Source organism: Ranitomeya imitator, chromosome 3 (genome assembly GCF_032444005.1).
Source record: "Ranitomeya imitator isolate aRanImi1 chromosome 3, aRanImi1.pri, whole genome shotgun sequence".
NCBI lineage: Eukaryota > Metazoa > Chordata > Amphibia > Anura > Dendrobatidae > Ranitomeya > Ranitomeya imitator.
In genome coordinates, this window is record NC_091284.1 from 623,530,425 (window position 1) to 623,554,191 (window position 23,767).

At 41.8% G+C, this 23,767-nt stretch overlaps 1 protein-coding gene across 1 annotated transcript in view; it reads left to right on the forward strand.

Annotated features, from left to right (window-relative positions):
- The window catches only part of LOC138672241 (protocadherin-9-like), a 2,050,018-nt gene that overhangs the window by 627,841 nt on the left and 1,398,410 nt on the right, over positions 1 to 23,767 (forward strand). The window lies entirely within an intron of this gene.

Genomic DNA, 23,767 nt, shown 5'->3' on the forward strand with positions numbered 1-23,767 from the left:
AACAGAAATTTGGCGAAAATTATGAAAATTTCGCAATTTTCCAACTTTGAATATTTATGCAATTAAATCACAAAGATATGTCACACAAAATACTTAATAAGTAACATTTCCCACATGTCTACTTTACATCAGCACAATTTTGGAACCAAAATTCTTTTTTGTTAGGGAGTTATAAGGGTTAAAAGTTGACCAGCAATTTCTCATTTCTACAACACCATTTTTTTTTAGGGACCACATCTCATTTGAAGTAATTTTGAGGGGTCTATATGATAGAAAATACGCAAGTGTGACACCATTCTAAAAACTACACCCCTCAAGGTGCTCAAAACCATATTCAAGAAGTTTATTTACCCTTCTGGTGCTTCGCAGGAATTTTTTGAATGTTTAAATAAAAATGAATATTTAACTTATTTTCACAAAAAATTTAATTCAGCTCCAATTCGTTTAATTTTACCAAGGGTAACAGGAGAAAATAGACCCCAAACATTGTTGGACAATTTGTCCTGAGCACGACAATACCCCACATGTGGGGATAAACCACTGTTTGGGCGCATGGCAGAGCTCGGAAGCGAAGGAGCGCCATTTGACTTTTCAATGCAAAATTGACTGGAATTGAGATGGGATGCCATGTTTCGTTTGGAGAGCCCCTGATGTGCCTAAACATTGAAACCCCCCACAAGTGACACCATTTTGGAAAGTAGACCCATTAAGGAACTTATCTAGATGTGTGGTGAGCACTTTGACCCACCAAGTGCTTCACAGAAGTTTATAATGTAGAACCGTAAAAATAAAAAATCATATTTTTTCACAAAAAATAACTTTCGGCCCCCAATTTTTTATTTTCCCAAGGGTAAGAGAAGAAATTGGACCCCAAAAGTTGTTGTACAATTTGTCCTGAGTACGCTGATACCCCATATGTGGGGGTAAACCACTGTTTGGGCGGATGGGAGAGCTCGGAAGGGAAGGAGCGCTGTTTGACTTTTCAATGCAAAATTGACAGGAATTGAGATGGGACGCCATGTTGCGTTTGGAGAGCCACTGATGTGCCCAAACATTGAAACCCCCCACAAGTGACACCATTTTGGAAAGTAGACCCCCTAAGGAACTTATCTAGAGGTGTGGTGAGCACTTTGACCCACCAAGTGCTTCACAGAAGTTTATAATGCAGAGCCGTAAAAATAAAACAAAAAATTTTTCCCACAAAAATTATTTTTTTAGCCCCCAGTTTTGTATTTTCCCGAGGGTAACAGGAGAAAGTGGACCCCAAAATTTGTTGCCAAATTTGTCCTGAGTGCGATGATACACCATATGTGGGGGGAACCACTGTTTGGGCGCATGGGAGGGTTCGGAAGGGAAGGAGTGCCATTTGAATGCAGACTTAGATGGAATGGTCTGCAGGTGTCACATTGCGTTTGCAGAGCCCCTAATGTACCTAAACAGTAGAAACGCCCCACAAGTGACACCATTTTGGAAAGTAGACCCCCTAAGGAACTTATCTAAATGTGTGGTGAGCACTTTGACCCACCAAGGGCTTCACAGAAGTTTATAATGGAGAGCCGTAAAAATAAAACAAAAATTTTTTCCCACAAAAATTATTTTTTAGCCCCCAGTTTTGTATTTTCCCGAGGGTAACAGGAGAAATTGGACCCCAAAATTTGTTGTCCAATTTGTTCTGAGTGCGCTGATACCCCATATGTGGGGGGGAACCACTGTTTGGGCGCATGGGAGGGCTCGGAAGGGAAGGAGCTCCATTTGGAATGCAGGCTTAGATGGAATGGTCTGCAGGTGTCACATTGAATTTGCAGAGCCCCTAATGTACCGAAACAGTAGAAACCCCCCACAAGTGACACCATTTTGGAAACTAGACCCCCTAAGGAACTCATCTAGATGTGTTGTGAGAGCTTTGAACCCCCAAGTGTTTCACTACAGTTTGTAACGCAGAGCCGTGAAAATTGAAAAAAAAAATCTTTCCCCAAAAATTATTTTTTAGCCCTCAGTTTTGTATTTTCCCGAGGGTAAGAGGAGAAATTTGACCCCAAAAGTTGTTGTCCAATTTGTCCTGAGTACGCTGATACCCCATATGTTGGGGGAACCACCGTTTGGGCGCATGGGAGGGCTCGGAAGGGAAGGAGTGCCATTTGGAATGCAGACTTAGATGGAATGGTCTGCAGGCGTCACATTGCGTTTGCAGAACCCCTAATGTACCTAAACAGTAGAAATCCCCCACAAGTGACCCCATATTGGAAACTAGACCCCCATGGAACTTATCTAGATGTGTTGTGAGAACTTTGAACCCCCAAGTGTTTCACTACAGTTTATAACGCAGAGCCGTGAAAATAAAAAATCTTTTTTTTTCCCACAAAAATTATTTTTTAGCCCTCAGTTTTGTATTTTCCCAAGGGTAACAGGAGAAATTGGACCTCAAAAGTTGTTGTCCAATTTGTCCTGAGTATGCTGATACCCCATATGTTGGGGTAAACCCCTGTTTGGGCACACGGGAGAGCTCGGAAGGGAAGAAGCACTGTTTTACTTTTTCAACGCAGAATTGGCTGGAATTGAGATCGGACGCCATGTCACGTTTGGAGAGCCCCTGATGTGCCTAAACAGTGGAAACCCCCCAATTATAACTGAAACCCTAATCCAAACGCACCCCTAACCCTAATCCCAACAGTAACCCTAACCACACCTCTAACCCTGACACACCCCTAACCCTAATCCCAACCCCATTCCCAACCGTAAATGTAATCTAAACCCTAACCGTAACTTTAGCCCCAACCCTAACTGTAGTCTTAACCCTAGCCCCAACCCTAACTTTAGCCCCAACCCAAACTGTAGCCCTAACCCTAGCCCTAACCATAGCCCTAACCCTAACTTTAGCCCCAACCCTAACTGTAGCCTTAACCCTAGCCCTAACCATAGCCCTAACCCTAGCCCTAGCCCTAACCCTAGCCCTAACCCTAGCCCTAACCCTAGCCCTAGCCCTAACCCTAGCCCTAACCCTAACCCTAACCCTAGCCCTAACCCTAGCCCTAATGGAAAAATGGAAATAAATACATTTTTTTAATTTTTCCCTAACTAAGGGGGTGATGATTTACTTTTATAGCGGGTTATTTAGCGGATTTTTATGATTGGCAGCCGTCACACACTGAAAGACGCTTTTTATTGCAAAAAAAATTTTTTGCGTTACCACATTTTTAGAGCTATAATTTTTCCATATTTTGGTTCACAGAGTCATGTGAGGTCTTGTTTTTTGCGGGACGAGTTGACGTTTTTATTGGTAACATTTTCGGGCACGTTACATTTTTTGATCGCTTTCTATTCCGATTTTTGTGAGGAAGAATGACCAAAAACCAGCTATTCATGAATTTCTTTTGGGGGAGGCGTTTATACCGTTCCTCTTTTGGTAAAATTGATAAAGCAGTTTTATTCTTCGGGTCAGTACGATTACAGCGACACCTCATTTATATCATTTTTTTATGTTTTGGCGCTTTTATACGATAAAAACTATTTTATAGAAAAAATAATTATTTTTGCATCGCTTTATTCTCAGGACTATAACTTTTTTTTTTTTGCTGATGATGCTGCATGGCGGCTCGTATTTTGCGGGACAAGATGACGCTTTCAGCGGTATCATGGTTATTTATATCTGTCTTTTTGATCGCGTGTTATTCCACTTTTTGTTCGGCGGTATGATAATAAAGCGTTGTTTTTTGCCTCGTTTTTTTTTTTTTTTTTCTTACGGTGTTTACTGAAGGGGTTAACTAGTGGGCCAGTTTTATAGGTCGGGCCATTACGGACGCGGCGATACTAAATATGTGTACTTTTATTGTTTTTTTTTTTATTTAGATAAAGAAATGTATTTAGGGGAATAATATATATATATATATTTTTTCATTATTTAGGAATATTTTTTTTCATTTTTTTTTACACATTTTGAAATTTTTTCTTTTACTTTTTTACATTGTCCCAGGGGGGACATCACAGATCAGTGATCTGACAGTGTGCACAGCACTCTGTCAGATCACTGATCTGACATGCAGCGCTGCAGCCTTCACAGTGCCTGCTCTGAGCAGGCTCTGTGAAGTCACCTCCCTCCCTGCAGGACCCGGATCCGCGGCCATCTTGGATCCGGGGCTGGAGGAAGCAGGGAGGGAGGTGAGACCCTCGCAGCAACGCGATCACATCGCGTTGCTGCGGGGGGCTCAGGGAAGCCCGCAGGGAGCCCCCTCCCTGCGGGAAGCTTCCCTATACCGCCGGCACATCGCGATCATCTTTGATCGCGGTGTGCCAGGGGTTAATGTGCCGGGGGTGGTCCGTGACCGCTCCTGGCACATAGTGCCGGATGTCAGCTGCGATAAACAGCTGACACCCGGCCGCGATCGGCGGCGCTCCCCCCGTGAGCGCCGCCGATCGCGCTGGACGTACTATCCCGTCCATGGTCATGGGGGCCCACCCCACCTCGACGGGATAGTACGTCCCATGTCAGAAAGGGGTTAACCCCTTCATGACCTTGGGATTTTTCATTTTTCCGTGTTCGTTTTTCACTCCCCTCCTTCCCAGAGCCATAACTTTTTTATTTTTCGGTCAATATGGCCATGTGAGGGCTTATTTTTTGCGAGACGAGTTGTAATTTTGAACAACATCATTGCTTTTAGCATGTCGTGTACTAGAAAACGGGAAAAAAATTCCAAGTGCTGTGAAATTGCAAAAAAAGTGCAATCCCACACTTGTCTTTTGTTTGGCTTTTTTGCTAGGTTCACTAAATGCTAAAACTGACCTGCCATTATGATTCTCCATGTCAGTACGAGTTCATAGACACCTAACATGACTAGGTTATTTTTTTTATCTAAGTGGTGAAAAAAAATTCCAAACTTTGCTAAAAAAAAAAAAAAAAAAAAAATTGCGCCATTTTCCGATACTCGTAGCGTCTCCATTTTTCGTGATCTGGGGTCGGTTGAGGGCTTATTTTTTGCGTGCCGAGATGACATTTTTAATGATAGCATTTTGGTGCAAATACATTCTTTTGATCGCCCGTTATTGCATTTTAATGCAATGTCGCAGCGACCTAAAAAACGTAATTCTGGCGTTTCAAATTTTTTTCTCGCTACGCCGTTTAGCGATCAGGTTAATGCTTTTTTTTAATTGATAGATCTGGCGATTCTGAGCGTGGCGATACCAAATATGTGTAGATTTGATTTTTTTTATTGATTTATTTTGATTGGGGCGAAAGGGGGGTGATTTAAACTTTTATATTTTTTTTATTTTTTTAACATTTTTTTTAACTTTTTTTTTTACTTTTGCCATGCTTCAATAGCCTCCATGGGAGGCTAGAAGCAGGCACAACCCGATCGCCTCTGCTACATAGCAGCGATCTGCTGATCGCTGCTATGTAGCAGAAATGGAGGTGTGCTGTGAGCGCCGACCACAGGGTGGCGCTCACAGCCTCCGGTGATCAGTAACCATAGAGGTCTCTAGGACCTCTATGGTTACCATCCTGACGCATCGCCGACCCCGATCATGTGACGGGGTCGGCGATGACGTCATTTCCGGCCGCCCGGCCGGAAGCGGTAGTTAAATGCCGCTGTCTGCATTTGACAGCGGCATTTAACTAGTTAATAGGTGCGGGCAGATCGCGATTCTGCCCGCGCCTATTAAGGGCACATGTCAGCTGTTCAAAACAGCTGACATGTCCCGGCTTTGATGCGGGCTCACCGCGGAGCCCTGCATCAAAGCAGGGGATCTGACCTCGGACGTACTATCCCGTCCGAGGTCAGAAAGGGGTTAATAATATTTTTGTCATTTGACAAAATTTAAAGTGAATGAGCAAAAATCTAATTCAAATCAGTGTAATTACCAATTTTTTACTTTAAAATAGTATCAATTTTTATTGGCACACTTGTATTCAGTTTTCGAAGGACCTAAATTGTAAGTTTTTTTCTAACTGGGCTGCATCTCTACTGGGCCCTTCAAATAACTGTGTGCAAGGGTACGAAGAATAATTATGCTGTTTTAAGGCAAATGCTAGTCAGACCAAATACAGATTTGATTTTGAATATTCTGCTCACTGTGTTATTGCTATACCTGGTAAATATCACAAAATGTGTCACCTCAATTGACTGCTGTATGTCTTTTCCCTTTAGAGGTATAGACAATGGTTATTTTCATTTAATTTAGCTTCCCTTTGTATGTATCACAGAAAGATAAGTGAACATAATAATGGTCAAGAATTCTTGAAATAAAAAATGAAACTAGAGCAAGTTGAGATTTTTGCTACCATTTTAAAAGCTGAGTATAGTCAGTTGAACCTAATGTCTGTCACCAGACACTGAGTAAAGCCAGATATGCATTATTGCAGGAGTTAAAACAAGAGAGTAGTAAAAAAAATCCAAGTATTCAGTAGCCATTGTTTTGCAGAAGCAAGCATGTTATGCCACAGGAAATAGTGAGAGAGTATTCAAATAGTCTGGGTCAAAACCAGGCACTTGGTATTTGTGTAAGATTAGCAAAAGAGCATTAAGCCAAACACAAACAAAAACAATTTGTAACTGGAATAAAGTTCAATGTTCTGCTGATTAAAATATGCTCACAATTATGCACAAATGTATCAGGATGCATATCTCAATAATAGATTCTTCATTGTCACAGGAATATAAAATATTATTATATCAAATTATCCATGATTAATAATATATCCAATTCCCGACCATGTATTCTACCTTTACAAACGTGTGAAAGAATGAGTTTTTCTAAAGAGCTCATTGAATTCAAGTGTGCTATTGTTATAGGTTGCAATAATTGTTTGTGAAATTTCCTCCCTCATAAATATTTCACAATGAGTGGTATTATTAAAAACTGTGATAGTTTAGGAACCAAAGCAACTCAACCTCAAGTTGTCAATCATGTAATGCAAGAGTGGTGTCATTGTGTGCTGAAAACTGCATAAAAGCTTGGTTGAGCACTGTACATTTGGGTCAGGAATTGTTGACTAGCCCACACAGAGGACACAACTCAACATCATCAAATACCATTAGGCCAGAGACACATTAGCGAGGAATACGGACGAGTGCTATGTGATGAAACATCGTTTAGCACTTGGACCGCTGTTAATCTATGGGGCAGCTCCCTTCACCATTTTTTTTCTCAGCCGTATTATACATGCGAGTGAATTCGCTGCATGCTGCAATTGTCATCAACACTCGACTGAGTCTCGGCTCATTCGCACCTATATAAGTCTATGGTTGCGAGTGACACAGCGCACTTCACTCGGATATCATCTGAGTGCTTTGCGATATACGCCGATGCCGGCAATGAAGGAGATAGAGAAATGAGTTTCTCTACCTCCTCCGCAGCTGTGCTCCGATTCTCTCTGTGCGAAAGGCTCGGAGCACAGTAGCATGACACTCGGCTCCTGCTCTGCTGCTCTCACATTGGATGCCATACGCTAGTGTGACAACGACCTTAGAAAGATTGGAAAGTGTCTAGAAATACATACCAATACAGACACAGTTCTGAATGGGAAAAAATTCCCATAGACAAACTCTTAAAGAAAATAATCCCAGAATAGTGCAAGCTATTTTAGTGGCAAGGGGAAAAGACTATGAAATGTCCATAGATTTATATAATGGGTGTTTAGATACTTTTACCCATAAAGTGTATTTTATTGGAGTTTGAAATGCTGAAGTATAAGTACCATACATATCTAGCATTTCTTAAAATGTCAAATACATTAAAATGAAGAAAGATATTCATAAGTATAAAAGTATTACTTGACAGCTACAGTAGCTATAGAATTTCAATGGCTCGAGTTGTGGTAAGTGATAGCTTTATGGATTGTGATATATTTCTTGCATGTTAATTTAAGGTATTCTGTTGGTGTATATACAGCAGATGAAGATTACAACAACAGTGCCCTCCCAGAGCAAGACTGTGCTAAAATAGGACCTGTGAACAAAGCTATCAGTCACACTATAAATGCTCCCAAATTAGACATTGGAAATCATGAAAATCCCACAGTATTAGTATTTTTAATTCAAAATGTTTCAATTGATCATAAACAGCCATATATACAGTAGTAACTTTCAATGTTACTCTGGCAAAGTTGTTCACTTGCTCAGCTAATCAGCAGCCACCTTTCCCAGACGTAAATTGTCCTTCACATTGTATCAAATGTATATATTGATGGTAATAGTAATTGTAATGGACAATTATACTAGCTATTTATATAGAGACAACAAATTAAAAATTGTATTTCCTCAATGTAAGTTATCCTATATTGTGCTTTATGCTAATGACTTTGTAAAAAAAAAAAATTCAGTTGTCCTTGATTTAACGACAGAATAATTGAATCAATGTAACTATAATTAATTGTATATGCTGTACAAATACTGTATATATGAAGTTGTATTTTGTTACATTTTGTTTCAATAGACACTGCAACATTGAAAGTGTAATAGCAAAATGACAAATTGTGGAAAAGCACAAGCTCGATACACATGTTAATGATATGCCAGTGATGGAAAAAATAACCAAATTTCTAAAAACATGTCGATTACTCAACTTATTTATAGCTTTTGAGGAATGTTGAAAAATGAAATGATGATAAAATGGAGACAAATTTGGAAGAAACATTCTTATTTATTCATGAGCAGAAATTCACACATTACACGTATGATAATAATTAAGATCCAAAGCTGGTAGCTCCATTTGCAATTTCCATCCAAAGACATCTAAGATGTGCTAAATGGGGGATAAGTCAGGAGTCACTGAAGGTTTTGGTAGCATATTTAGGCCATGCAGGATGCTCAAACTAGCTCAAACACACTGCCTGTCATATTGAAATAAGGCTCCTGGGACACTTTGGAGATAAGGATGTACCACTGGTTCCTTGACCAAATCAATGGAAACTGAGTGGTTATTGTATCTGGAATAAAATCTAGAGAAGCATGGCTACTTTACATTATGCCACTCCATACCATTACCCAGAGAGTAGGATCAATGTGATTGTTCACTCGGAAAGTTATTCCATTAACCTGACTTTTCTCAAAGGCTATCATATCGCAGAACAAGACCTCATTGGAGACTAGAATAAACAGCACTGCATGACATTGATTTATTTTTTGTTTAGGTTTATCATTTGCATATTATCAACATGTCTATTGATTTTGTGATATCCATAATATCACATATCAAGCTACTGGGCATATAGCAAGATTTTTTCTAATTTCAGTTTACATATTTCTGTCACCACCATCATTTACATTTACAAATGAGCAATTACAATTTAATTACTTTGTCATTACTTTGTATAACTTTTATACTGATTGGGTGTTAGGGTTGGTGGGAACGCACCAAATATATATATATTTATTAGTAGTAGTAGGTACGTTCGCAACCAGGTATCCACTGTGCAGGAAAGAACCTGCTGCTAAGTATGGTGGTACACACAGAGTCTGATAGCAAAGAGAATGCTGTGCCCTGTTTAGCTCACAGAGGAAGACAGCTACTTAGTAGAGCAGTTAGTGGTCATGCAGTCAAATGCAAACAAGCAGCTCCTCTCTGGTTGAGCCAGAATTCTAATGGCTATACGCCAGCCCTGAATCCACTCACATGAGACTCCTCACCGGAGGTGCCAGCATTCTAGGGGCTTATGTCAGCTGGGTCCCTGAATACACACGAAACTCCTCACTGGAGGTGCCAGCATTCTAGGGGCCTATTTCAGCCGGGTCCCTGACTGCATACAAACACGACCACACTGGCGCTGAGCTCATACATAAATTGACACTAGCGCCAGGCCGTGCGGTCATGCGAACCTTTTATAGCTGCAGCATGTACAGAACCTTCCAAGAAGGACCAATGGAAGGCTGCCACAGAACTTGATCAGGTACAGGGCCTTCCTGGAGGACCAATGGATATCGCTGCAGTACCTGAGCATGTGACCCTAGACCTCCACTGAGAGATCTTACCCTGGGCATGCTCAGTGTGTGCAAAGCAGGACTTGGTCCCAGAAAAGCCTGCTCGCCGCAGACCAGAGCAGGGTATAATAGCAGAGCCTGGAGAGGCAGCAGTAACCCTTTGCCCAGTATCAGATGCAATGAGATACTGGGACCGACGTCTCCGCTGAGCAGGCTCCACTGCGGCTGATGCAGAATGGGAGACCGCAGCAGACACGGCTCGAGATTCCCTCTGTGCAGCGGCGGGAACTTAACTACTAACATTGGGTACCAAGTTATAATCTCTATTTCAGTATAGCGTTGCTTCATTCACAATTTTGTAGGTTGCAAAGCTGAAACCGGCTAATATTTCCCACAATTTTTTCATAGAAATTGTTTTAATTATTAGCATTCTGGGAAGTATCTAGCAATCTTATATTTTAAAATAATTATTCCACTATCTTTTAGAAGCTTAGCTCAGTTAGAAAAAAAAATATTTGACAAGCCTGTTGACTGTTTATGAACAAATTATAAAAAAAAGCAATTTCAACAGAATTCTGGCGTACATTTCTTTGAAGAGTCACAATTTTTCTTAGGCAAAAATGTTGACACTTTTGGTATTTTCATGCTAGTTCTTCTCACCTCTGCCAAAATGGGGCGGGTCTTGGGCATGGTGGGGGGGTGTTGCCATAACTAGTCTAATTCATAAAGGGTGTGTTTCACCCTGGCTTGTCTAAATATGAAATCAAATTTATCAAGATCATCAATTTTAATGCTGATTTTAATGAGGGGTCAAGTTGGAGTCAGACACTCATGATTCATTAAGAGGCAGATGATCTAGCTTTGATGATTTGAGGTCATAATACACTTTGCAGATTATGCCTACTATTTAACAATATCATCTTGTGTAGTACTTATTTCTATACTATGTCTCTTTTTTGAGCTAGTCATTTCATTTATTTATCTTTCCTTGGCCAGGTGTCCAAACAGTTAGACCCCAGTCCTGCTCTTGCCCATCTTCATTGAGGTTGTCTGACACTAGGTGAGGTTTTATCCTCTTCTCCCAGCCTGTTTTCACCTTCAAGAATGGTCCAAATTTTACAATTCTGACCAGTATCGCTTTATGTGGTAATACCTGTGGAAAGCTTCAATGGATCCCACTGATTTTGAGATTATTTTTAAATGACTTATACGACTTGCATTTATTTGTAAAAAAAAAGGAAATTTGGCAAACATTTTGAAAATTTTGCAATTTTTTAACTTTTAATTTTTATTACCTTAAATAAGAGTAATTCCACACAATCTGGTTAATAAATAACATTTCCTACATGTCAACTTTACATCAGCACAATTTTTGAAAGATTTTTTTTTAATAAGTTATAGGCTAAGTGCACACGTTGCAGAATTGCCGCGGAAATTTCCATGGCAATTTCACAACTCCTGCCACGGGTATATCGCATGCGGAATTGGCATGCGTATTCCCGCTAAACACTAGCATTTTGCAAGCGTAATTAGCTTGCAGAATGCTAGCGTTTTCCAAGTGATCTATAGCATCGCTTGGAAAACTGATAGACAGGTTGGTCACACTTGTCAAACAGAGTGTTTGAAAAGTGTGACCAACTTTTTACTATTGATTCGGCCTATGCAGCATCAATAGTAAAAAGATATAATGTTAAAAATAAAAAGTTGTGATATTCTCACCTTCCGGCGTCCCCCACAGCATTCCCGATGCTCGTGATGCTCCTGTTCCCAGCAATGCATTGCGAGAATGACCTGTGATGATGTAGCGGTCTCGCAAGACCGCTACATCATCACAGGTTATTGCCACAAGGCATTATTGGGAACGGGAGCATCGTGCGAGCGGGAAGACTGCCGGGGACGCAAGAAGGTGAGAATATCACGATTTTTTATTTAATTATTTTTTTAACAATTATATGGTTCCCAGGGCATGGAGGAGAGTCTCCTCTCCTCCACTCTGGGTACCAACCGCACATGATCTTCTTACTTCCCGCATGGTGGGCATAGCGCCATGCGGAAAGTAAGCGGATCAATGCATTCCTATGTGTGCAGAATCCCTGTGATTTCGCACAAAGAATGAACATGCTGAGTTTTTTCCGGAATGTGATTCCGCCACGGAAAACAACGCAACATGTGCACAAAAATTACAGATTGCATTCCAATAATAGGATGCTTAATGTATGCATTTTTTTGACGGTTTTATCGCATTTTTATAGCGAAAAACCGCAAAATAAATGCAAAAAATCCTGAACGTGTTCACACAGCCACAAGGGTTAAAAGTTGACCAGCAATTTCTAAATTCTTCAAGAAAATGTTAAAAGCCATTTTTTTAGTACCACATCATATTTTAAGTGACTTTTAGGGTCCTATAAGACATAAAATACTCAAAATACTCAATACTCAAATACTAAAAATGTCACCCTAAAGGTACTCACTAAACATTCAAGAACTTTATTAACCCTTCAGGTGCTTCAAAGTAATATTTGGAACGTAGAAGGAAAAAATGAACATTTAACTGATTGTGACAAAAAATATATACTTTAGACACAAACCTTTTTATTTTCACAAGGGTAATAGGAAAAAAAAATGACACAAAATTTGTTGTTTGTGTAATTTCTCCTGAGAATGCCGATACCCCACATGTGGTGAGAAATCACTGCTTGGGCCAAAGCAGGGTTCGGAAAAAGGAGTGTCATTTAACTTTTTGAATGCAAAGTTTGTTGGATTAATTAGCTGAAACCATGCTGTGTTTGGAGAGCCCCTGAGGTATCTAAACAGTGGACTGTGTAAAAAATCACATTTTCCCATAAAAATGTTTTTAAGTCCAAAATTTAGCATTTTCACAAGGATAACAGGAGAAACAGGAGAAACCATACAATTTGTTGTACAATTTCTGCTGAGTATGCACATGCCCCATTTGAGATGGTAGAATTCTTTTTACATTCATGGCAGGGCTCAGAAAAGGAGTAACATTTTGGAATGCAGACTTTGATGGAATGGTCTTCTGGTGTCGTGTCTCCTTTTGAGAGCCCCTGATGTGCCTAAACAATAGATAACCATTTTGGAAGCGAGGCCCCTCAAGGAATGTATCTAGATGTGTTTTGAGCCCCTTGATCCCCCAGCTGCTTAACAGAAGTTTATAACATAGGACAGTGAATTTAAAAAAAAAATCAAATTTTTCCCATAAAAGTGTTATGTTAGCCCCATTTTTTTATTTTCACAAGGATAGCAGGAGAACATGGACTCCAAAATGTGTTGTCCAATTTCTCTTGAGTACACAGATACCCTATATGTGGTTGAAAACTACTTTTGAGGCACAGTGCCAAGCTCAAAATGGAGTAACTGCCCTATTGGAGTTCACATTTTGTTGCACTGATTTGAGGGTGCCATGTCACATTGGAAGAGACCTAGAGGTGCTAGAACAGCAGAACCCCCATAAGAGACCCATTTTACAAACTATACCTCACAATGAATTCATGTATGGGTGCAGTGATCATAGTGACACCATAGGTGAGTCACAGATTTTTATACCATTGTGCAATAAATACAAAAATATATATTTTTACCACAAAAATGACATATGGAAATGGGTAAAAATGGAAATAAAATTTGTTCAACAATTTGTGCTGAATGTAGAAATACTCCCAAATGTGGCTGTACAGTACTGCTTAGCCATATGGGGAGACTCGGGAGGGACGGAGTGCTATTGGCAAATAGCACTCAGTCCCTCCCAAGTCTCACCGTATGGCTAAGCAGTACTGTTATACAGGAGGCATCCTGAAGTGCCGATTTTTCTATAATAGTTTGCGGACTCCATATACAGAGATGCTAAGTGTTAGAGGAGCTGAATCATCTCTCAAGTGACCACATTTTGGAAATTATACCCCTTTGGGAATTTGTCTACAGGTGTCATGACAATTTTGACTTCATGGGAGCTCTCCAGAAACAAGCAGCAGTAGATGTTGCTGAGTAAAAATTGTATCCCATCTGGAGAAATGTGGTGCAGTCTGTACCTTAGAGCGATAGGTGCAGGCTAAACAAATAGTAACAATGTTCATAGAGAAATAGCCGCACACAGTAACAATTGTAAACTGCTGTTGTAGTTACCAGTACGTTGAACCCAGCCCATGCACTTGTAAATTATTTAGGCTCTCATTGCTACAGAAATGCCAAACATGTGACCACTAACTGTGGTTTAAGCACACAGGGGCTCAGAAGAGAGGGGGCATTTGGATTTGGGAGCACAGAATTTGCTGAATTTCTTTTGGGGTTGAGGGCCATTTTGATTTTCCAGAGCCTTTGTCCTAATGTGGAAACCCCCTATATTTCCGTTAACAGATGACGGACGCGAGTGGGGACTTGCTTTTTTTGTGGATTGAGTTGAAGATTTTATTGAGAAAGTTTTACATAACATTTTTGATCACATCTATCTGGTGCTCTATGATGAGCACTTACATTGGAGTTTACCTTTAAATCTTTGAGTGATGTAATTCAGATGAAACCCTGGAGGGAGGCACTCTCTATTATGAGAGAGCAGAGCTTCTCTGGATTCCATTTGACCTCTGTTCAGCTGTATCCTTTTTTGTTCAGAACTGCAGAAAACTATATGATAAGATAGTTATATGATGAATAAAGACACAACCAGAATAAAGTCTTTTATTTAAAATAAAACAAAACACACTTTCACTTTTTTTTAAATAATAAACACAGTTATACTCACCTAATGTCTAATTCCACTGAATCCCTTGTCTACTGTAAGAAAACAAAAATAATAAACAGCAATATCCCTCACTTATCTGTCATTATGTCCCATGCTGTAATCTGTGTCTGCAGGATAAACAATTTTTAACCTGGATGGTGCCAAGATGCGACTGTCCAGGCTGAGAACCGCTGGTGACTGAACTGATGCAAATGCAGCCTCGGTGACTTGCGGTGACATCTTCAAAGTTACCTCCCGTCCTTCACAGTGCTAGCAGGGATCTCACCGAGATCACTGCTGTTCAGCCTGGCTGGGAGCGCCATCTCTGACAGCAGCATTTAATTGGAAATTACCAGCTGCATTGAAGCCCTGTTATGAGATTACAGGATGCTTATTGGTTACTATTTAAGTGCCCTGTCATCACCATCTTGGTAACAAGAAAATTAATCAAAGCGTCAAAAATACATGGAAAGTTCAGAGTTTCTATGTTCGGTACTGGATCCAGAACACTGACTTCTTAATGTATGTCCTAATTCCTGTTTGGGTCAAGAGGTCTAATAAAGCTTGTTAACCCTTAGAGATGAAGCCTGTTTTCACCTTAATGACAAGGCCAATTTTTACAATTCTGACCACTGTCACTGTATGAGGTAATAACTTTGGAATGCTTCAATGTATACTAGTGGTTCTGAGGTTGTTTTCTTGTGACATTGTACAGTCACTACTGACAGCAGCATCCGAGGAGTTAACTGCCCATGATCAGTGCTAGCACCGATCGTGGATCAGCTGTCACATACAGCTGACCCCCACCCGTGATTGCTGCGGCACTCATCTGGGGACTGGTTTTTTTAGACTGGAAAAAAGCCAACAGGGTCAGATTGGCCCACTGGAGCATTCTCCAGTGGGCCCAGGCACAGACATCTGCTGGCATACTGGGCCGGAAACTTTTTAGAGCCCCCACTGCCCCAGAGGCTCCTAGTCAGTGACATTTTGCTAACAGCGGCTTATCCACACAGCTGCTATAGGGCCCATCAGTAAGAGGGGCCTGCCCAGTGCTGGAGGAGCAGCGTGTGACAGGAAGCAAGAGCCAGCTGCTGCTGCTAAAGCCTATTCCCGTTGCTAAAGGGAAATCAATATTAATTTCTCCTTAATAGCGGGCAGAAGGACAGGCATCAGCACCTGTGCAAGTGCTGGGGACCTGAGCAAGAGCTATAAGGCCCGATGCCAGTGCGGGCACCCACAAGTGGGGCCCCCGCTTACTCAGGACCCCGGCACTTGCAATACTTATCTCTCCCTGATCCACCACTGTGGTTTCTTCCGAGTCTTCTGACTGGTCATGGCTGTGCAAAGAACCGGAAGACACCGACGGTGAGGAGTCCAGAGCCGATGGTGAGGAATCCAGAGCAGAGCAGCGGCCAGCAAGGAGAGGAGAGTATTTCAAATTTTTTATGTTTGGAGCATTATATATGGGGCCCATTATACACTGGAGCATCATACATTGGGCCCATAATACACTCGAGCATCATATATGGGGCCCATCACACACAGGAGCAATGTACATCATAAAGAAGCGCTCACATCAAAATGTGTATTCTCTTTAATTATTACAATAATCATATTAGCACAGTGCTATTACAGTTTCACTTTTTGCTCTTCTTTCCAGCTAATTCTTCTCTTCTTTATTAGGTCTATGCCATCACATGATTAAAAACTTACTATCTTAATACTTCTAATTTCCATTTTGAAATTGGAAGTTCATTTTTCCTGTATGAGTTATGAGTGACTGCAAAAGCTCCTGGTGAGTAGCGAAGGAAGCAGCTCAGTCATTAGCTTAAGAGGGGGATGATAAATGCAGGGAAAATAGACTTCCTGTTACTACATAGAGCAGAGAAAAGAGAATTAGCTGGGTAGAAAGGCAAAATGAGTAATTGTAAGTACACAATTCTATATAATATTATGATAGCAATATAATAAGATGATTAAAACTCTTGAAATTAATGCATTGAATCGTAAAAATAAATGCTGTCATCTAGAACTGGTTCTGCAAAAAAAAACCTGTCAAATAGCTATATGGGTGGAAAAAAAACTTATCTCTTGGAAGAAGGGGAAGAAAAAATAAGCTTAGAAATGAAAATTGGCTGCTGAGCAAAGTGATGTGGAATATTATGCTATGACATAAATGAGAAAATATATAAAATACGTAATGTTCTTCATGATCAGGTGGATCAAGTGAAGCCGGTACCACTGAATTTAGAAACACTTCAAATGTACATATTTCCAGTTCACAACAGTAAATTGAAATTTCCCTGTCCTCTTCTTACTTTTTCATTTTATCTAGATTTTTTATGACTGACCATCACCATTTTTTGTTATTTTAATTAAGCTATGCTTCACCTTTTTATATATCTATGTTTCCCTAAGTTTAGTGCTAATGACTACTATATAGTCATTTTTACTGTACAACAGCAGATCTAAGTTATACCATCACTAAATGAACATCTGTCTAAGTAATAATTTACTTTGCCTCACAATAGATTTTCACTGGAATGGCTCAAATTGTAATGATGAGGAAATCACTACTGTCTCATTATCAGCCAACAGAAGGGCCTGCACCTTGATTTGAGAACTGCAGGTCATTAGACTTCATTATTATCGTACATTAAAATAATTTTTCTTGTCTGGCTAGTAAGTTTATAGTAACATTGAATTGCTTATTTTCAAAGTTTGAAAAATAGAATGTGCTCTGACAGAAATGTTATATATTTTAGAAACAGTTCATGGATTTTTAAATAGTGTTAATTGGAAATGTTTGTTTGATAATGGATTTTGTGCACTCTCACTTTCTTAGATAATCTCATCAAAAGTTTATGCTCATGGACTTCTAACAATTAATAACTTGTGTATTTGCATCGGTTTGAGCTAGTTTTGTAGTGTCTGCATGTGTGTGTTTGGTTTTATATATATATATATATATCCGGACCCATTGCCATGGGCGACTGAGCCACCGTCTACCTCTTGGGTACATCAACAGCTTTGTTATCCCAGGTTCTGTATTAATCTCACACAGGTCTGTGTTGCATAGAGCCTCCTGCTGACACACCAAAGACAAAACTAAAAGGTTAAATGGGAATAGTGGATGTAGACCCAATCCCAAAACCAGGATAGGAGGGAGAGATTTGCCCTAATACCCAACCTGCAGATCCCTCCAAAAATAAAAGCCCATGGCCGGTTTTCCTAAAATCTGATATTAGGATTCTGAATAGAAACCAAGAGTGGACCCTCTTGGTCATGGATCTAGAGCTCCCGAGGGCGAGTGGACCAGATGGAACCACCCCCTATACAGGGAGCGTTAGGAGCAGGCCCAAGGGGGTTGAAGACACAACTGCTAGAGCCAAAGGGATGACTACTAGTTAATGAAAAAAAGACAGAAGACAAACCTAAAAGAACTAGGGCTGAGAAGGCTGGGTATAGATGAGACCTAGAAAGAAATAGGTATGCTGACTGCAAGGTACAGAGTAACCCGAAGAAGCACAGGCGTCTTGCATGGGAAGATGCCGGGAAGAAATACCCGATAGGCGCCGCCATGTTGGGGCAGAGCCATCGGTTAGCAACCTTCCAGAAACAACGCGCTGGGAACCAGTAAAGAGAGAGGAAGATTGGCGACGGGCAGAGTCGGAAGCGCGCCAATGGAAGAGAGAAGGCAGGTAAGTATGTGCAGTCATGACAGTACCCCCCTCTTACTCCCCTCTTTTTAGTGCTAGAGAGAATTTTTTTCATGATAAGAGGAGCATTGATGTTCTCCCGGGGCTCCCACGACCTCTCCTCAGGACCAAATCCCTCCCAATCAATCAAATATGTTTTCCCCCTAATAACCTTCTTGGCAAGGATATCTCTTACATTAAAGACATCATCAGAAGAGCTAGGTTGAGGAGAGTGAGAGGGAGAAGAATGAAAATGATTAAACACTGCAGGTTTGAGAAGAGACACATGGAAGGCATTGGGAATTCGTAATGAAACAGGTAGTTTCAATTTATAGGATACGCCATTGATGCGACGTAAGATAGAAAAGGGACCAATGAAAAGGGGTCCTAGTTTGTGATAAGGAATCTTAAGCTTAATATAATGTGAAGAGAGCCAAACCTTATCACCGGGGAAATATGGTGGAGCGTCCAGACGTTTCTTATCGGCATACCTCTTCATTCTAGAACTAGCTCTTTCGAGAGCCTCTTTAGTATCCCTCCAGACCTTAGAGAATTGCAAGGACAAGAAATCTACTGCCGATACACCCGAGGTGAGAAAAACAGGAAGAGGAATGCCAGGATGTTGACCAAAGACCACAAAGAAAGGAGACTTGGAAGAAGATTCACTGGGAAGATTGTTATAAGTGAACTTAGCCCAAAAGAGAAGAGAAACCCAGTTATCCTGGTGAGCATTGGAGAAATGTCGAAGGTATGTAGTTAGAATTTGATTAACTCACTCTATTTGGTTGTTGGATTGTGCATGGTACAGGGAAGAAAAATCCAGGTTGATCTTCATTAATCTGCAAAGAGCTCTCCAAAAACAGGAAGTAAATTGGACCCCTCAGTCATAGACAATATGCTGTGGAAAGCCATGAAGACAAAAGACTTGATGTAAAAAGATCTTCGCTAGCTTAGGAGCAGAAGGCAGACCTGGCAAAGCAACAAAGTGAGCCATCTTGGAAAACCGATCCACGACTACCAAGATAACAGTACAGTTCGAAGAACGAGGCAAATCGGTAACACATTCCATGGCGATATGGCTCCAAGGAACTGAAGGCACTGGAGGATGCAGGAGTCTGGACAGCAGTTGTCTGGGAACCTTGCTCCTGGCACAGGAAGGACAAGAAGTTATGAACTCCGAGACGTCTCGACGAAGAGATGGCCACCAATAGTGGCGAGAGATGAGAGAGAGTGTCTTCTTGACTCCAATATGTCCTGCAATCTTGGAGGAGTGTCCCCAATGCAAAACTCTCTCTTGGTCATGATCCAACACCAACGTCTTGCCAGGTGGTGGAGAGACCACCCTCAGGGGAGCTAGAGTGACAATTCTGGATGGATCGATGATATGTGCCGAAGACTCCTCTATGTCCAAAGGCTGAAAGGATCTAGAAAGAGCATCTGACTTGACGTTCTTATTGCCGGGTCAGAAATGAAGTTCAAAATCAAACAGTCCGAAGAATAAGGACCACCTAGCCTGCCGTGGATTGAGTCTTTGAGCTGACTGAACAAAGGCTAAATTCTTGTGGTCCGTGTAAATGATGAAAGGATGAATGGCCCTTTCAAGAAGATAACACCACTCCTCTAAGGGTACTATCACACTATACGATTTACCATCGATCACAACCAGCGATACGACCTGGCCGTGATCGTTGGTAAGTCGTAGTGTGGTCGCTGGAGAGATGTCACACAGACAGCTCTCCAGTGACCAACGATGCCGAAGTCCCCGGGTAACCAGGGTAAACATCGGGTTACTAAGCGCAGGACCGCGCTTAGTAACCCGATGTTTACCCTGGTTGCAAGCGTAAAAAAAACCAAACACTACATACTTACATTCCGGTGTCTGTCCCTTGCCGTCTGCTTCCCGCACTCACTGACTGCCGGCCATAAAGTAAAAGCACAGCACAGCGGTGACGTCACCACTGTGCTCTGCTTTCACTTTACGGCCGGCAGTCAGTGAGTGCGGGAAGCAGACGGCAAGGAACCTGATGGACACCGGAATGTAAGTATGTACTGTTTTCTTTTTTTTTTACATTTACGCTGGTAACCAGGGTAAACATCGGGTTACTAAGCGCGGTCCTGTGCTTAGTAACCCGATGTTTACCCTGGTTACAAGCGAACGCATCACTAGATCGGTGTCACACACACCGATCTAGCGATGACAGTGGGAGATCCAGCTACGAAAGAATGTTCCAAACGATCTGCTACGACGTACAATTCTCAGCAGGATCCCTATTCGCTGCTGCGTGTCAGACACAGCGATATCGTATGGATATCGCTGGAACGTCACGAATCGTACTGTCGTAGTAACAAAAGTGCCACTGTGTGACGGTACCCTAAGGCTAACTTGATATCCAGAAGTTCCTTATCTCCTTTGGAATAATTCCGTTCAGGGGAAGGGAAGGCTTTGGAGAAGAAGCCACAAGTAACTAAGTGGCCAGAGGAAGATCTTTGCCAGAGGACTGCACCGGCTCCAACAGAAGATGCATCGACCTCGATGATAAACAGCCTATTCGCATCAGGGCGATGAAGCACAAGAGCCATAGCAAAATTTTGCTTCAAAGACTGGAATGCATCTTCAGCTTCTGAGGACCAAAGATTAGAGTTTACTCTCTTGCGAACAAGAGCAGAAATAGCCTTGGCAATCGAAGAGAAATGAGGGATGAATTGTCTATAGTAATTAGCAAAGCAAATAAAACGTTGGATTGCTTTTATTCCAAATGGACGAGGTCAGTTAAGAATAGCTGATACCTTCTCGGGATCCATCTCCAGACCGGACTTCGAAACAATGTAACCTACGAAGGGCAGAGAGGACTGCTCATTCTTCGCAAAGAGATGATTCCCCCTTAGTTGTTGCTAGACCTGACGAACGTCTCGTCTATGGGTGGAAAGGTTTGGAGAGAAGATGAGAATTTCATCAAGATAAACCACAACACTGGAGTAGAGAAGATCCCGGAATACATTGTTTACAAACTCTTGGAATACTGCTGAGGCATTGTGGAGGCCAAGCGGCATAACTAGATCCTCATAGTGACTGTCGTGAGTGTTAAATGCGGTCTTCCACTCATTTCCTGCACAAATTTGAACCAGATTGTACGCTCCACGCAGATCCAGTTTGGTAAAAATCTGCGCTCTTTTCAGGTGATTCAAGAGTTCAGGAATTAGTGGCAGCAGATATTTGTTCTTCATAGTAATGTTGTTTAGGCCTCTATAATCAATGCAGGGATGAAGAGAGCCATCCTTTTTCTTTACGAAGAAGAAGCCTGCTCTGGCAGGAGAAGAGGACTTTTGAGTAAAACCCTTAGCAAGATTTTTCTTTGATATATTCCGACATGGCTTGCATCTCAATAGGCGAGGGGGGATAGATTCTTCCTCTAGGAGGGGTAGAACCAGGAACGAGATCAATGGGACAATCGTAGGGTCGGTGCGGAGGAAGACTCTCAGCCTCCCTTTTGTCGAAAACATCTGAGAAAGAACTGTAGACAAAAGGTAAAGCAGAGGAGGAAGAAGGAGAAGAAGAAGAAACACCCACAGGACACACCAGCAGCAGACAACGTTCCCGACAGAGCTCTCCCCAGCGCAAAATATTACCAATATGCCAATCTAAAAAGGGCTCATGGTTCCGCAACCAAGGAAGACCAAGGAGTACAGGATGAGAAAGACCGGCTAAAACATAAAATGCAATTTTCTCCCTATGTAAAGCCCATACTTGAAGCTCCACATCATGTGTAACTTGCATAATGGTCTCCTGTAAAGGTTTACCATATATGGATGCAAGGAACAGAGGATTCTCTAAGGTCTTGACTGGAACAGAAAATGTTATGACCTCCTCGAGCCTAATAAAATTCCCTGCAGCGCCCGAATCCACATAAGCATCTAAAGAAAAACCCTTACCACTAATGTGCAATAAGACAAAGTTAGAGGTAGAGAGGTATCACATACACTTAGGGAGGCCTCTTACCTGACCTAGGCGGAGAAGTTTTCTGGGCATTTAGGACAGGTTCGCAGCAGATGGGTGGCACTCCCGCAATAGAAGCATAGCCCTTGAGTACATCTCTCCTTACGTCGTTGTTCAGACAACTTGAGACTGTCAACTTGCATCGGTTCAGGAGCGGATGCCAAGGAAGGTGTTCCGGACCTAGGACTGAATGGTCTACAAGTAGCAGGAGAGGGCCGGAGAAGACTCCTCTCCCGAGCACGTTCCTGGAAATGAAGATCAATATGGGTAGCCAGGGAAATCAAATCCTCCAAGACCGTTGGGGTGTCCTGACCGGCAAGCTCTACGTCCGGAGAGACACCGCCAGAAAGCTCCCACCAAAGCCTCATTATTCCATCCTAAGTCGGAAGAGAAAGTGTGAAACTGGATGGCATATTGGCCTACAGTTAAGGACCCTTGATGGAGATTAAAGAGAGCCTCTGTAGTAGAGGCCAGACGACCCAGTTCATCAAAAACACAAGAAAGGTCTTCAAGAATGCAGACAACTGGGACACTATGGCATCATCTCGCTCCTAGAGGGAATTAACCCATGCCAAGGCATCACCCTCCAAATGGGAAATCAAAAAGGCTACTTTTGCCCGATCAGTAGGGTATTGTTGGGTATTGTTTTTCCCCACATCTAGGAATGTTCTTGACGGTTTCATGCTTGGCAAACTTGTTGATAACATTGCACACTGATAAAACTGGGATACCAAGGTCTTTAGAGATGACCTCATACCCCTTTGGAAGTCTTGTGCTTGCTAATAATAACAGTTCTGATGTCCTCAGGCATCTCCTTTGTCTTCACCATTGGGACAAATGAACAAGGCCTAGCATGTGGCTTTTTAAAACACTGAAGTCATCATTATTTGGCTAATTCATGTCAAATTGGCACCGACAATTATTCACAGTTGATTCTTATTTGTGATTTACCACAAGAGAGTCAAAATGTGTTTCCATGCTGATTTAAAGTGAACCTGTCACCCCCAAAATCGAGGGTGAGGTAAGCACACCAGCATCAGGGGCTTATCTACAGCATTCTGGAATGCTGTAGATGAGCCCCCTATGTATCCTAAAAGATGTGAAAAAGAGGTTATATTATACTCACCCAGGGGCCTTTCCACTGCTGGTCCGGTCCGATGGGCGTCGTGGTCTGGTCCGGCGCCTCATATCTTCATCAGATGACATCCTCTTCTGGTCTTCACGCTGCGGCTCCGGCGCAGGCATACTTTGTCTGCTCTGTTAAGGGCAGAGCAAAGTACTGCAGTGGCAGGCGCAGGGCCTCTCTGACCTTTCCCGGCGCCTGCACACTGCAGTACTTTGCTCTGCCCTCAATAGGGCAGACAAAGTACACCTGCACAGGAGCCACAGCGTGAAGACCAGAAGAGGACATCATCCTATGAAGATGGGA